The sequence below is a fragment of the Saccopteryx bilineata genome, chromosome 4 (assembly GCF_036850765.1).
Source record: "Saccopteryx bilineata isolate mSacBil1 chromosome 4, mSacBil1_pri_phased_curated, whole genome shotgun sequence".
In the NCBI taxonomy this organism is placed as follows: domain Eukaryota; kingdom Metazoa; phylum Chordata; class Mammalia; order Chiroptera; family Emballonuridae; genus Saccopteryx; species Saccopteryx bilineata.
Window position 1 is genome coordinate 259,702,503 of NC_089493.1, and position 16,903 is coordinate 259,719,405.

A 16,903-nucleotide genomic window follows, 5' to 3' on the forward strand; every position below is an offset into this window, starting at 1 on the left:
GGACAGTAAGAAGTAGGAAACCTTCTGAGCTGGCACTGAACCCATTTCTCCCCAGGGTACCACATACACTCACACCACAAGTTATCAGCAGATTTTGGTGGGGTTGAAGATGTCCAGTTGAAACCTAAAAGCACCATGCAACTCTGAAGACATCTGTTCGTCTCAAGGCTTCTCCTAGGTTCAGAAAGATCTAACCTTATTTGAACTATTCTGAAAATGCTCATCAACAGTAAGGCTAAAATCAAAATGCATAAACAAGTTGAGATCTCCTTCTCATTTGGATATGCTTTGTCTCCGCCTGCCATGCAGAATGATAACAGGACAGAGCCATTGCTTCCATTAACAATCATGGCTCATAGCCCATCTTCTCAGTTCTGATGCTAATCACAGCAAGGCCCCAGCAGCCTCTTGAAGCACTGCTGAGAAATCTATGCTCAACTGTGACCCGAATTTCAAAAGTGAAAAATAAAAGAAATGTTTCCAAATAACTTATCAAGAAGTGTTTTCACGGATAGTACAGTCCAATTTCAGCAACTCTTAAGGATGTGACAGTTCTGTTATTTATCTTCCCTTCCATTCTCCTTCCTTGTACTGGTTTGCAAATTCTTGTGATTCTGAGCATTTATTTATAGTCATGGCTGATATTAGAAGCATCTGATTATCATTCATTTAGATGAAGAAAATATGGGTGTTGCCCTCAAAGTGATTATAAATGAATTAGAACAGGGGTAGGGGACCTATGGCCTATGAGTCGTATTTGGTTCACTACCTCCTTTTGTAGGGCTTGTGAATTCTAGGTGGTTTTACATTTTTAATGGTTGGGGGTATGGGAATCAAATAATAATATTTTGTGACTGTAAGGCTAGTAGTCGTGGCCATCATGGCCATTGAGGTGCAGGTTCACATTATTATAGATTCAGACAGATGGTAAAGAAACAGCAGAGCCGAGAAATGGGGCCATTCCTTTATTCTAGCCTCACAACTGGCTGGTGAGTAAAAACAAACACACGGGGCACCAAAACCCACTCACACATTCTCCAGTTCCACAACCAGGAGAATCTTTTCCGGTTTTCTTCTAGAATCAAAGGCCCCCCCACCAGTCTAAGTCACCTCTGGTTCTCCATCTGCCAACATGGCTTCTTACTCCCTGCACAAACTGGCTTCTCTCTCCTTCCCCTCCATCTTGGCTTCTTTCCCTTCAGCACTCTTCCTTCCTGCTCTCACTCTGCAAAAACATGGCCTCCTTCTTCTTCTCCTTTCTTCTTAAAACCTTTTGGTGTAAAACCCCTCCTCCAGCACACATTAGCATAACAAAGCCCCTTCCCAAGCAGAGAGGTAATTAGCAGCCTCACCTGGGCAGCGTCATTCATATGGGCAGTGGCCATTTTTACAATAAAAGTGAGCAAACCCCAAATATACAGATTTTACAAAACTCATTTGCCCAAGAGCGTCACATTAAAAATTATATAAGATTCAAATTTTAGTGATTATAAGTGTTATTGGAACACAGACATGCTCCTTTGTTTATGCATTATCTTTGGCTGCTTATAGGCTACAAGAGAGTTGAGTAGTGAATATCGAGATCGCCTGGCCTGCAAAATTGAAAATATTTTCTCTCTGGTCATTTATGGAAAGTTTGCTGACCCCTGAATAAGAATATAAAACAGGAAGCTCTACCGCACAGATGTGAAGCACTGCTCTGAGGGGAAGTGAGCTGCTGCCTGGGGCAGTTACATTCCCACAATTATTAGTACTTAATATTTTGATGACAGCTCACATTTTTGGGTTTGTTTTTTTTTTCATCAATAGTATTACTATCACAACTAATGCAATCCGAAGGAAATGGCACTTCCCACAACGAATGAACCTTAATCTGAAAACTGAATCCATAGGAAAGGGGAAATTTGCTTTAGATCTAAAATCTCTTAAATTTCAATAAATAAATGTGAATTGTTAATAGAATTAGAGGGGTATTTTTCATTATCCCTAGATCCTGGGCAAGTTTGTGGCTGAAGAGGAGCCTGGGCCTAGAGCCTCACGTGTGAAAGAATCAGGGCAGAAAGGAAAGGCTTCCCCAAGACGCTCCCACAGAACTGACACCCAAGTTCTCAGTCTCCCCGCTGCCGCCCTAGCCGTTCTGGGTTCAGTGATGCCTTGCCTTTGAGGCTGAGGAGACTTACAGTGCTTAGTCTCATTGCAAGTTGTCCTCAGTTCACAAGCCCTAATCATCCTTTAGTTGCGGACATGCTTTTTGATGGACATTTTCAATGCTCCATTCCTTTGTAAAGTTTCTGAGTGCCCTGTCTACTGGTTAATATCTCAAATAGAGGAGAAAATGGGGGAGAGAGAGCAAAGAAAAAGCTAGCTTTCAAGAATGATGATCCTAAATCTTCTTATTCTTTTTACACAGTGTAACTTTTAAAAGGAGTACTCAGCTATTAAAGCGTTCCCTGGAATTAAGTGAAAAGTAAGAACACACTCATGTATAGGACAGTGGGGGGGGGGGGGGAGAGTCAGCACACCTCTTCTCATTTTACATCTGACAAAACTGAGGCTCAGAAAAGTCAGTGAATTACTCAAGTTCATAGAGTTTCAGAAGTGGCAAAATTGGAATTGGTACCACGGAGTAGAAATTTGGGGCACTTTTACGATATCACAGCCTCCTTCTTATTGTAGAATATAATGAAATCTACATGTCTAGATTTAGCTGTCTCTGTTAGAAGTAGTTTAAATATATTAACTTAGCACACTGCATTCCCACGAAGAAATCGTCCTAAGACCCATGATTTTCCCTGTGTTACCCAACTCAGGGGTCCTTGGAAGATCTTGGAACCCTACAACGGACAACTTCAACTCTTAAATCACCATTGTGTGGAAAGCCCTATATGCCTCAAGCGCTGAAAGATAACTTTTTTTCCCCTTCTTTCCTTCTTTCTTTCTTTCTTTCTTTCCTTCCTTCCTTCCTTCCTTCCTTCCTTCCTTCCTTCCTTCCTTCCTTCCTTCCTTCCTTCCTTCTTTCCTTCCTCCCTCCCTCCCTCCATCTCTCCCTCCCTCCCTCCCTTTTTCTCCCTCTTTCTTTCTTTCTTTCTTTCTTTCTTTCTTTCTTTCTTTCTTTCTTTCTTTCTTTCTTTCTTTCTTCTTTCTTTCTTTCTTTCTTCTCCCTTTTTTTTCTTTCTTTCAAGTGAGAGTAGGGGAGATATAGAAAAAGACATGTGCCCCAACCGGGATCTACCTGGCAACCCCCATCTAGGGTCATGGTGGCAACTGAGCTATTTTTAGCACCTGATGCAGAGGCTCCACAGAGCCATTCTCAGCACCCAGGACTGATGCGGTTGAACCAATTGAGCCATGGCTGTGGGAGAGGAAGAAAGAGAGAGAAGGGGGGGGAGGGGAGAGGCAGATGGTCATCTCTCCTGTGTGCCCTGACTGGGAATTGAACCCAGGACTTTCCCATGTAAGGTAACTTTCTTTTAAAGCAAGATAGAGGCAGATGGCTCTATGGAGAATGAAGACAAAGCCTTCCCAGGTGGAGACCGCCAGGTAACTCAGTGCTGACTTGGCCAGATGAATGGCACAGGGAGGAGGCACTGGCAGGAGAAACCAGTCCTAAATCAGAAGCAGAACCTCATTTAAACTGAATTCAGTGATGTTCACAATCAGATGGGAATGTGTCACATAAGTACAAATATTTATGGAGGGTCTTCTAATGCCTTTATCTATACTGGACTTTCTGGAGGAAATAAGGCTCCTCCTGGAGGTTAAAATACAATTACAGAGACAGAGCATACTGTATATTCTGTAATATTTTGTTCATTAAACAAAATTGTGCCCCTTATTCTTAACTTGGGTTATTCTGTGGAGTTACAGAGGCCCATTACTTAATACCAATGTGTCCGTTGTTGCACAACAGTAGCTGTTAGCGCAGGAATTGAAATGAAGAGTTTTGCATCATTATCAGGAAGCAGTGCAGAGGTTAATCAAGTGGCCTCCAGGGGCCAGCTGCCCGACTAAATCCCTCATTCATCACTCTTGGCCTGTGTGACATTGGGCAAGTCATGTAACAGGTCTGTGTCTCAGCAGCAGAGTCAGCATAACAATACCTAATTTGTAAGGACTAAATAAATGATCATATGTAAAGCACATTAAAGGTGTTTGGCACATAGTGAAAATTCAATAAAAACTAGGACATATACATTCATGATCCAGAATAAAGCTCAATATTTCTTTAGGGGTTTAATTCCAACTTAAACATAGGCAGTTGGTTTTAAAATTATATTTGCATTTAAATTTGTTAGATGTATGGTGAAATGAAAAATTATAATGTACTTTACCAAGGCAAGGTGCATTATTGTCATTGGTGCAATCAAAAGAAAAAATATAAAAGTAATAATTATCATTATATAATGCTTACACTTTTATAATTACATATACTTTTATATGCCAGGAACTATTCTAAACTGTTTTATATAAATTTAATCCTCTTAATGTTTACAAAAACCCTAGGAAATAGGTAAGTATTGTTATTATCCCCATGTTACCTATGCAAGAATGCAGGCATTGAGAAATTGAGAGAAGAACAATGCAATTACTTGAACTGCTTTATGTGTTATATTGATGGTAACTATGAACCCTTGACCTCCCATTAGTTCTTGTTCCTTTTTACATGTGCATAATCTATTGGTTTAATTTTAAGCAAAGTTTTATTTATGTTATGCTATGTTATGTTATTTATTTATTATTTTTTAAGAGAGAGAGAGAGGCAAACAGATAGGAAGGGAAAGAGATGAGAAGCATCAATTCTTCATTGTGGCACTTTAGTTCCTTAGTTGTTCACTGATTGCTTTCTCATATGTGCCTTGACCCGGGGGCTACAGCAGAGTGAGTGATCCCTTGCCAGTGACCTTGGGCTTCAAACCAGTAACCTTTGGGCTCAAGCTAGCAACCATGGGGTCACGTCTATGATCCCATGCTCAAGCCAGTGACCCCATGCCCAAGCCGGCAAGCTGTGCTCGAGCTGTTAATATTAAGCCTTTGCTGATCGTGTATCCCATTGAAAGTAATTTGGGGATGTAAGAATGAGACGGCACTCGAACACCAGATGTTCAGGCTTTATTAGAGGAGAAAGACCTGCTGAGGCACTTCTCCATTAGAAGGGCACCGGTTATAGACTAGAGGCAAATTTTATAGGGTTTTGGAGAGCCTGAGGGGGTACTCAGTCAAAAGTTCTGGTATGTTCCCTTTTACGGTTTTACGATTTCAGCTTTCTGGAATGCTCCTTCTTGGGGCAGGTTGACCAGCTTCCTGGAACTCTCTGCCTCAGGGGCGATTATCCAGTAAGTAAGGGTGAGGTCAGGCAGCCAGGTGGGACAACAAAAGGGCAGTTGGAATTTCTGGTAAATTCATATATCTATCAGGGGACAGGGCCAAGCTGATTGAGGGATGGACCACAGTGGTTTCTGGAGGTCATAAAGAGATGGTTCAGCAAACTGGAGAAGCCAAATTACCATTGCTAACAATAGAAATAATTTTGAAATTACATTACATTATTTAATTGACCAGATTCCAAAATGGTAAAGATGCTTGAAGATAGCTACTTACGGTAGTCTATTGTTTTAAAACCTAATGGCAAAAAATTCATCTAGCAAAGCATCACAAGAAACTTTCCATCGGAAATACTAACAGTTTAAGCACCATGATTTTTAATTACTCTCTAAAATGACATTTATTTAGGTATTCACAGACTATGCTTCCTCTTGAAATCTATTGAATTTATTTTCATTTTATAAACACTAACCTTTCAAAGGAATACAGTATAGCCGGTGCTATTAACAGCCACTAAGTTTGAATTGAACCAATTACTCAAATCCTGATGGATTTGAATTGGTTTTCTTTGTGTTTATGAAAATAGGTTTATAGAATGGATTTTTTTCTTCACCATCATTTATCAGTAAGAAAAAAGCTCAAGTATTTTAGAATAACAGTATAATTTCCAATGATTGATTTAAAAGCAACATTGAACTACTTTGATACTCAAATGGGTTTGTGGAGCTACTTCCGGGTAGATGACAGTTCTGTTTGAAAGGTAGGATTGTGTATGGAAGCTGTTCTTGTGCCCCACCCACAGCAGACCCGATTCTCTCCTGCCTCCGGAGAGTGACAAGCATCCATGTTAAAACTGGGGAGCAATTCCTACCAAGGAAAGGATGCTTCACCAGTTCTCGTCATGCTTCAGAGACTAGGCTCAGAGCTCACAGCTGGCTTCTGACTCTGCGGGTGAAGACTCGAGGCAAATAGTGATGAAGAGTTAGCCCTATCGCTTCAATCTTTGAGAGACGCATTCCATAAGGCAGGGATCGGGAACCTTTTTGGCTGAGAGAGCCACGAACGCCACATATTTTAAAATGTAATTCCGTGAGAGCCATACAACGACCTGTGTATGTTACGCATTATCCAATAAAAATTTGGTGTTGTCCCAGAGGGCAGCTGTGATTGGCTCCAGCCACCCGCAACCATGAACACGAGTGGTAGGAAATGAATGGATTGTAATACATGAGAATGTTTTATATTCTTAATGTTATTATTATTTTTATTAAAGATTTGTCTGCGAGCCAGATGCAGCCATCAGAAGAGCCACATCTGGCTCGCGAGCCATAGGTTCCCGACCCCTGCCATAAGGCAATATTGCAAAATATATTTCTGAAAAACAAATAAGAAAACTCAGGAGATCTCTCCTATCCTCAGATGAAAATTTCCTTCTAATTTTCTTCATGAAGTGCTGGTGGGACCATTTTACCTGCGGACGGTGAAGGACTTGAAGGGCTTGCATTACCCTCTAATTATCCTAATGGGGATAGTGAGTGTTCTGGTAAGCTTATTCAAGCAAGGGAAGACAGTGGAAATTTTTCTCTTGTGGGCATATGATAGAGGTAGAATCATAGAATTTCAGGTCTAGTAACCTCCTTAATTTACTAGCCGGGGAAAGTGAGAACCAAGAGCTAGCCTGTGTAGGGTGACTTTGTCCCACAGCTGCTGTCAGAATGAGGATCCCCAGGGTCTTTGCATTACTTGGCTTCCCATAGGTCACAATGCAGAGGGTTCAGGAATCTTCAGGTAATTATCAATCTTCTTTTCTCAGTAGTCGATTTCACAGCTTTGAATGAATGATCATGTCCAAAATTATGTAAGCTTTTCTCCACACTGCAGCTTGTTTGCATTTTGCTTATAACTTATAGCCTGAAATTATAAATAACAATATCCTCCCTGAAATAAAGGAACTCAATATTATTAAAGTAGCAAAGCATTGAGTGCCTTATTTATTGATACCTCTTAGAGTAAAACATCGCTGAGATGGAGCACAGAGCTCTCCTGCGGTTCTGAGCTATTTAGAACACAGTTGTCAGAAAAGATTTTATACCATAAAAGATAAACATGAAAAATATTGATAGAAATTTTTCTTTAAATCAAGTTGTAATGATTGTTGTGGGCTTATAAATTAGATAATCTATTCCTCCAACGAACCCTTGACCTGGTGCTATACTCAGTTTGGAGCCACCTCTAATGCAATGTGTTAACTCAAGAGCAAATTCAACTGCCTCAAGGTAAGAGGTGGGAGCAGGTAGCCAAGGACCAATGGGACTCAGCTGCTCAGTAGTGGTCTTACCACACAGTGGTCACTTCAAGACCCACAATAACCTAAAAACTCTTAAATCCGTGCAAGAAGATGAAAGCTAGTCCCTATCACCAATGCTGACTTTAGGTGTGTGAGTGTGTTTTGCTTTGTTGTTGGTTTGTTTTGGGTTTTGGCTGCTCTGAGGAGCTCTTGCCTCTGTGCTCAGGAGGGCACCAGACTTATAATCCTCTTAGAGCACAGCAAACGAGAAAAACCACTGCACAATGTTTACGCCTTGTGAAGTCTCCAGTAATCTAAATGAGCACTTCTACCTGATTAGAATAGTGGCAGCTCTTCTAAAATTCTTACTCTGCATGCATCTAGGAAAGGGGTTGCCCAAGGTCATGGTGGTTACAGGAAGGATTTCAAAGCACTGTCCAATTGGGGGGAAGAACACTAAAACAATAAAAGACGGCATAAGAGAACAAGAAAGACAAAAAAAAAATCATCTCTGATCAATACAAACTATTATTTTTGAAATGTCGTAAGTAGGTCAGGATTATGAAAAAGGGGTGCCTACATTGACTTTTCTCTAAGGCTCTCAAACCCAAGAATTGGTTGGGTGCCTTATTGTGCAGGTCCACTTCCCCACCTCCCCCCACTTCTCAGCCCTGCCCAGGCCATGCTCTTGGTCAGGTGGAACCGTACCTTTCTGCGGACCAGGGGGGCAATACAATGCTCACACTCCAGATTTGATGCAGTCTCTTTTGTGTCCAAATCTACCTTCCCTGCCCATGAAGAAGTGAATGTCACTGTTTTTCCAGAGGCTCCTGTCAGGCCCACTTCTCCTGAGACACTGCCTCATTCATTCATCATAGGCCTTGCAGAAGAGTGAGCGTGGGCACAGATATGTTAAGTGTGATCTTTGTGCTCCTTAGCAAATGACTTCACCTCCCCAAACCTTTCTGTTGTAGTTATAAAATTGGGATAACAATATTGTGTATCCTGGGATGGTATGGCTCCTGTGAAGTAGTGGGAGTGATACCTGACCCATTAGGTCAAGGGCCAAGGTGTGGGAGTGGATCTGAAAGTGTCAGCTGTGACTCTGCCCATTATGAAAGGTCCAGAGTCTGGGACTGTGTCCGAAGGGCAACATGCTAAATAGCCTGTCTTACTGTCCTAAACTAGAAAGGAGACAAGACATAATCCAGAAGAGGGCCCTGACCCAGAGATCTGAGGTTAAAGAATCCAAATGAACCAAGGCATCAAAATCTAAGTTGAGACTAGAAGCCAAAAAAGACTAAGTGGTTAAAGCAGGAGATTAAACCAAGATCAGGTGGAACTGGGGCAAGAACTGGATGGGAGGTAGCGGTGGGGGGATGGGAGGTAGCGGTGGGGGGGATGGGAGGTAGCGGTAGGGCTGGATGGGAGGTAGTGGTGAGCTGGATGAGCGGTGGGGGGGATGGGAGGTAGCGGTGGGGCTGGATGGGAGGTAGCGGTAGGGCTGGATGGGAGGTAGTGGTGAGCTGGATGAGCGGTGGGGGGGATAGGAGGTAGCGGTGGGGGGGATGGGAGGTAGCGGTAGGGCTGGATGGGAGGTAGTGGTGGGGGGGATGGGAGGTAGCAGTGGGGGGGATGGGAGGTAGCGGTAGGGCTGGATGGGAGGTAGTGGTGGGGGGATGGGAGGTAGCGGTGAGCTGGATGGGAGGTACTGGTGGGGGGATGGGAGGTAGCAGTGGGGGGGATGGGAGGTAGCGGTAGGGCTGGATGGGAGGTAGTGGTGGGGAGCTGGGAGGTAGCGGTGAGCTGGATGGGAGGTACTGGTGGGGGGATGGGAGGTAGCGATGGGGGGATGGGAGGTTGCAGTGGGGGGGATGGGAGGTAGCAGTGGGGGGGATGGGAAGTAGCGGTGGAGGGGGGGATGAGGTATAGCAGTGAGGCTAGACGAAGCATGAGGATGCTAAGATGGGGCACAGTGTATGCCCAGGAAAGGTTATTATGGTGGTGGCATAGTCTATAGGGATTCACTATGTAAAGGGTAAAACTTGAGTCAAATGGAGTGGTAGACTATGTCATTGTTTCACAATGTTCCACATTCCTTCCTCAGAAGGATTATACTCCTTAGCCTGTTAAATTCAGATGTGGCCATGAGATTTGCTCTGTCCAATACAATTTAAGCAGCTTTGTGTAGTTAAGAGCTTAAGAGCTAGCACATGCTTTTCCATGCTCTCTTTTCCCTCTATCTCCATAATTGGTAGAGACTGGCCTCTCTGTGTGGGTCTTAGAATGAATATAATGATGACATTAGAGCAGAATTTTAATGAAACTATACTGAGAAATAAAATTTTGTTATTTTCTGCCACTGAGATTCTTTTTAATCACAGCATTATCTATTTAGCCTATCTGGACTGATACAAATGAAGATTCCTGGCTGGAAGCTAGTAATTAATGGTAATGCCTGATAAGACTTATTTTACTATGACAGGCTAGGTACAACAATGATGTTGCAAGAGAAAACAATAAGAATAAAATATGACTTCAATGTAACAGAGAAAGAAGTCTTTAGGTAAATATCATAGCCAGTCAAGTGAAAAATAGATTAGTAGGGGACCCAGACTCTTTTATTCTCAAGTATGTTACAGCCCAATCAGAAAGTCAGAAGAAATTCTCTTTCTCTCTCTACACACACACACACACACACACACACACACACACACACCACATACACACACACACTTCCATTAATTAAAAAAACACGCCAAGGGATCCAGTTCTTGCTGTTTTAAGAGTTCAAAGTCTGCTTGAGCTGTAGTGGTGCAATGAATAAAGCATTGACCTGGAATGCTGAGTTTGCTGGTTCAAAACCCTGGGCTTGCCTGGGCAAGGCACACACGTGAAACAACTATTACAAATTGATGCTTCTCGTTCCTATTCCTCTTTCTCTCTCTCCTCTCCCTAAAATCAATACATGAAATCTTAAAAATAAAAGAATTTGAAATCTAAGAAGATCAAAGGTAGAAGGTTGTTGAGTTTTATTATTGTGATTGTGCTGTTATTCTAATTAGCCTCCTCCCTCTCCTCATTTCACTCTTGTTTTTGTGGTGATAGATATTAAGAAGACATAAAAAGAATGGTTGCTAACTGTAGTTACAAAACTAGCTTTCATTGTTGCTCTTTGTCATGCTTAGTTTCCTGAGCCAGGTAGCCTTTGAATGAATACTACTTGAAGGGAGAAAGGTAATTTATTATTTCACAGAATCAATAACTTAGGAAAAGTTGTGGTTTTGAGGTGATAGGACTATAGAATGAGAATGTTTTGGAAAAAAAGAATACAAGGAAATAGAATAGACTTCATCTCTAGAAGAAAGTCAAGACAGAGCCTCAGGAGCCAGCAAGAACTCATCTCCGATCATAGAGGCTAGTTCTCGAAGGCAGGCCCAAGGAAGGGGTGACTGGTAAGGACCAATGGTCAATTCTGCCATTCTGACTTGGCCTGGGAATGTGGGCACATTCAGGGAACAATAGAGAGATTTTTCTTCATTGTTTTCTCATTTGCAAACACAGTTTTTCCTGGCTTACACATTAGTAATTCACAGTCCACTGAATATTATATTGGCTTTTGACCCAAGCCCCTCATCACATTCAGGATATGCAACAACAATTGCAGGACTATTGGCAACACTAAATGTTCATTTCTCTCAGTTGACTGTACGTGTACTTTTGAATTAAAAAAGTGGTGAGAACAAAGGCAATGGCCCTCTTTGATGGTAATGCTGAAGGGCATTCTCAGGAAATGAAAGCAAATGCAAGTGAGACTGGGCTGATATCTGCTTTGGCCTGGGTTATTTTGAAGCTGCGATTCTTGAGCACTGTAATTGAAGAGTTGCCTCTTTCACAAGCTCTTTGAAAAATGGTCCTGAACTGTATTCAGTCCCTACTAATTTACCATGCAGCATTTTTACCTCTGCATTGAACATATTTGAGTATATGTTATTATGTTTATATATAATTGCTGCAAAATAAATTTTATAAAAGACATAGGGCTCTTGGCCCTGGCTGGTTGGTTCAGTGGTAGAGCGTCGGCCTGGCGTGCAGGAGTCCCGGGTTCGATTCCTGGCAAGGGCACACAGGAGAAGCGCCTATCTGCTTCTCCACCCCTCCCCCTCTCCGTCCTCTCTGTCTCTCTCTTCCCCTCCCGCAGCCAAGGCTCCATTGGAGCAAAGTTGGCCGGGGCACTGAGGATGGCTCTGTGGCCTCTGCCTCAGGTGCTAGAATGGCTCTGGTTGCAACAGAGCAATGCTCCAGATGGGCAGAGCATCGCCCCCTGGTGGGCATGCTGGGTGGATCCCGGTCGGGTGCATGCGGGAGTCTATTTGACTGCCTTCTTGTTTCCAACTTCAGAAAAATACAAAAAAAAAAAAGAAAAAAAGACATAGGGCTTTTTATAGATATTAAAATGATATCTAGTGCTAAACAACCATTCTAAAAATAATTTATTCTTCAGATATTGAAAACAAGTATATCCAGCCTTTTTGAGATCAGCAAAGGGAATATTAAATATGTAATAAAAGTGATATTATGCTACTGCTAGTTCATAGCTTTCTTTAAACATTTCTGAAATTTAATAGGGTATAAATATATACACATAAATAAATGAACAAATAATTAAATAAAGGTTGTCTATAAAAATGAATTAATAGAAAACATAAAAAACAGATGATGTCTGCATATTATGGGAAAACTAAGGCAATAGTTTATATTTTATTATACTTCATACAGTTAGAAGTCACATTATGCCCTGGCTGGTTGGCTCAGTGGTAGAGCATTGGCCCAGTGTGTGGATGAGCTGGGTTCAATTCTCAGTCAGGGCACACAGGAGAAGCACCCATCTTCTTCTCTACCCCTCCCACTCTTGTTTCTCTCTCGCTCTCTTTTTTTCTCTTTTTTCCCCTCTTGCAGCCATGGCTCAATTTGAGCGAGTTGGCCGTGGGTGCTGAGGATGACTCCATGGCCTCTGTCTCAGGCACTAAGAAGATTTCAGTTGCTGAGTAACGGTGCAATGCCCCAGATGGGCCAAGCATCACCCCCTAGTGGGCTTGCCCGGTGGATCCCAATTGGGGTGCATGTGGTAGTCTGTCTTTCTGCTTCCCTTCCCCTCACTGAATTAAAAATAAAGAAGAAATCACATTTTAAGTGCACATAAAATGTTTGAGAAGGACCAAGAAGGACTAGCTTTACTTATATGCAGAATAAGACCACAGCCCTTGAGGTAGGCTTCTGGGTATTGGAGGAAGCTCCTGTCCTCAAAGAATCATCCAGTCACTTCCTGCTGGCACCTAGGATGCCCTCATGAAAGACTCTTTGCCTGGATTTCAAGCAAGTTTTTTCTTTACTTTTTAATAGTTTGCTTATACTACACTGACAATTTTTACAAAGTGAAATTGCATATAGTTAAACAATATGCACATGGTTAAACAATCAAATACTTAGAACAGACTTTAATGGAAAGTAGTGACTCTGTGCACTGCCCTCATCTCTCCGGTCTAACCCCAGGGAGAATGACATTTTAACAGTTGCTCTTTTTAGTTCCCTTGCTATTTTCTTATTTAACAAATTGACCTCATCTCTTGCCCATTTAATCAGTGCTGATATTCTCTATTCTCTTCCAGCGATTGTAAGTGATCATTTAGCTCTTTACCATCACCACTCTCCTAACAGTTACATCAGGATTTCCTGGCCCACTGGTTACTTCTACAACCTTGAAAGACAGTGGGGTCACTCATTTGCCCCGGCCTTTCATTTATTCCTATTTTTAGCACCCGACAGTCATCCCCTTAGTGGCTGTCGCCCCCTCTGCAGGCCTTCTAAGCTCTGCTTCACTGTTCGGCACTCCTCCATTTACCTTCTTCTCCCAGAAGTAGACAGAGTTCTTTCCTGCCTCTTGTTCTCTGTGTTGTCTTTATTATTCTGGGCTTTTATTCTGATCATTTGGTTGACTACCGCTTTAATGGGAGGTAGGAAGGGGAGGATGGAAAGGAGGTAGAGAAGATGCATGTATTTTAAATGGGAGGAGTTAACTCTACTTCATTTTCTAAGTCACCCTGTTGTGCTAAGGGGCTTCATCCTCTAACTGTCCATGAAGTACAGTTTCCCTTCTAAAATGCAACTGTTGAACAGAAATAACAGTGCCAAAAAGACAGCATAAAAATTTGGAGGGATCGTTTGTATGGAATTCTAATTGGTACTTTCCATGACACTTTAAAGGCATTATGTATTTCAAAGTCATTTAAAAAATTGTTGTTTTACCAGTCATTTAAAAATAATAAATTTATCCACAAGGCTGTTAAGTCTTCAGCATAAAATTCCTTTAAACAGTGAATAATACATAGTGATGTTCTTATCCTTCCAAACAACAATAAGAATCAATAGTAAAATTTTGCAAATATTGTTTCTAAATAGAACTGTTGTGGGGCATTTTGAGAAGTTGCTCCTTCTTAGGGCCAGACATTGGCTTTCTTGTGTGCAGGCTACACTTCCTTCCTATAGCCTTTGTGGTTTTTGACTTACAAAGGAAGGAATGAACAAACTCGTTGATTTTGTAGGACAATTTGTAATCCTCACAAGGTTTACGTTCTATCGGACTTTTCCTACTTTCCAATATATTCCCACTGAATGGCAGCATTGTTTGTTCCTCATTTTCATTTTGAATCCTTCTCTGTTCCAGATTCATTAGCTACTAATTGAGCATTCAATATACATAGATGTGATGTGCACAGAAATACATTCTCAGGAAACGATTAAACCAAGTTTCCAGTTTACAGCTGGAATTTAACCTGCTTGCTTTTAATAATGCTTAAATATAAATTCTAATTTATAGGCTTGTTGTGATTATCAAACCTTCTCCCACTGTTCCCTTGCACCTGTTCCCCCATGGGTCCACTGACCTGGGAAGATAACTGAGTGGATACATATACTTAGACCCGGAAAGTCAAAGGGATATTGGAAATCGAACTAATCTTGATCTAAAAACAAACACTTTATATTACATGATAGAAAAATAAAAATAATATGCATAAGCTGACTTTCACTTATTTATGAATTAGAAGAGCTGAAGTCATTAAGGTATATCCTCCAGGCATCCCCAAACTATGGCCTGCGGGCCACATGCAGCCCCCTGAGGCCATTTATCCGGCCCCTACTACACTTCTGAAAGGGGTACCTCTTTCATTGGTGGACAGTGAGAGGAGCACTGTATGTGGCGGCCCTCCAATGGTCTGAGGGACAGTGAACTGGCCCCCTGTGTAAAAAGTTTGGGGACCCCTGTACCTAACCTATCTGTTTTCCACCCTCAATTTCACATTTGCTGGTAATTAAGTGAGTTACACTTGGCTCTTGCCTCCGAAGGCAAACAAGAGACTATGAAGGGAGAAGGCGGCAGAGAGTAGGGGCGGGGGCACGAAGGGAGAGGGGTCTAGGGGCTGAGATGTCAGTTCCTGCCATTCTACCTTACCCAGTGCATCCTTTTACCTGGCCGCTCTGCGACAAGAGTGTCAGCCATGTCCAGTGTTGCCACAAAGAGCAGGGAAGATAAGTGCTGAAGGGTTTGTTAGCTTGAGACAATCAGAAACCACAGGTGACCTTGAGAAATCTGGTTCTTTACAGAGCTGAGGACACAATTCAGCTGTCTTCCGGGGGAGCAGTAAAGGGGAGGGGTGGTAAGGCAGTGGAAAACAGTGGCGGTGGGCTGGCCAGGAGGCTCAGCCACCACTGCCGGGGTAGAACGGAAGGAAAATGTGCTTATTTAGACTAAGTAAGCAATGGAGGAGTTCGTTTAAACAGAAGTTGTCAGAGAGGGGTGTGGAGTCTACTTCTCCGAAGAGTTTTAAAAATAGGCGAGCGCCCTCATCTCTCCGGGATGGTTGCAGCCGGCGGAGCAGCTAGGACAGCCTGGCCCTCTCATGTTCCCTTCCACCTCGCTGAGTCTACAGGCTAAAACAATGTCCGAGGGGCCTCCTGCGCAGGGCCAGCTGTTTCTAACTAGAGTACTTTCTTGCCACATGGAAAGGGCAAGAAAGGAAGGAGGGTGGGGTCACAGTGTCCCCTGAACCACACTCTGCTGGCATTTCCAAGGGCACTCCATCTATCAGCACCATCTGAACAGCACAGAGGGTACCAGTTAGTATTCAACGATACTGCTCTGTTGGATTTTATTTGTCCCATTGTACTGTGAGTGTGTGGTGTGTGTGTGGGTGTGTGTGAGTGTGTGAAAAAAAAAAACAGCAAGTACAACTAATTGGAAAGGGAATGCAGTTAAAAATCCAGAAAACATAAAGGGAAAAAACCTTCATGTCCCTTTGAAGTTAGGTTCCAATGGCAAGCATTTGATTCCGACTTGAGAGCCTAACACTCAGCATTTGAATTTTCTTGGGTCTGAGTCCTAGCACAGTAGGGTTTTCTTTTTAGAAAATGAGCCATGTTCCAGTCCCCTGAAGCGACTGGGTGATGGCCGACTTCTCACAAGAGCTGGAGAGACAGCCGAGCTGACAGGCACAGAGTTGGCTTTAAATACCATGTGCCCCCTCATCTGTCGGGTGGGTGTCGTCGCTAACTCTGCCTGCACTTCAACAAAGAAAGTGGTGAGTTGACAAAAACCAAGGCTGTTCCATCTGAAAGATGATGCTGAATCCTTTCCAGTGAACCACTTTTTATAAAAAGGTAAATTTTATCCTAAAATATTTTCTAAATTTACTTAAGCACTCACTCTATCCACAGGAGATAGTTTAAGTATTGCCTTGTATAAAGGCTATCTGCAGAATTAGAACGACTTGCTCTCAAAAAAGATCTACCTTTCTTCATCAGGTGGTCTCAGGTAGCCTGGGTGGGGTCGGGAGCCTGCCAAAGGTCACCATTCCGCAGGCTGGCCAAGCAGACACTGGACAGGCAACCGACAGCCTAGCAAGTTTACAAACAGGTGGTGAAAATATGATTTTGTTCTTTTTAAATTGTTTTTTCTTTTCTCTTTGCTTCCCATAATTGCTGCTTTTCCGAAAGGTCAGTTTCATTTTCTTTAGGAAAAAGAGTCATTTTTAATTTTTTTTTCAGTCTCTCAAATGCTAAGTTGATGCCCTTCCCTAGAAGTCTTTCCTATTAATTAAGTTAGCCTGAAGGTCATAAACCATAATCAATACGGAGGCTGGTGGCCGCAAGGTGCTAATTGACATCCCCAGAGAGGGACAGAGTCAACAATCAATAGGGAAGAGCAGAGCCCTGGTAGATTTATGGCTTGGATTTTGA

At 42.4% G+C, this 16,903-nt stretch overlaps 1 protein-coding gene across 2 annotated transcripts in view; it reads left to right on the forward strand.

The window, feature by feature from the left end:
* The window catches only part of CTXN3 (cortexin 3), a 62,003-nt gene that overhangs the window by 28,380 nt on the left and 16,720 nt on the right, over positions 1–16,903 (forward strand). Inside the window, exon 1 of one of the 2 annotated variants that reach the window (XM_066277979.1) lies at positions 16,207–16,324. The exons of the other annotated variant lie outside the window; for it this stretch is intronic. The gene's annotated coding sequence lies outside the window, so the exon portion shown is untranslated. Of the gene's footprint in view, positions 1–16,206; positions 16,325–16,903 lie in introns of those variants that run through there. 2 annotated transcript variants of the gene reach the window in all.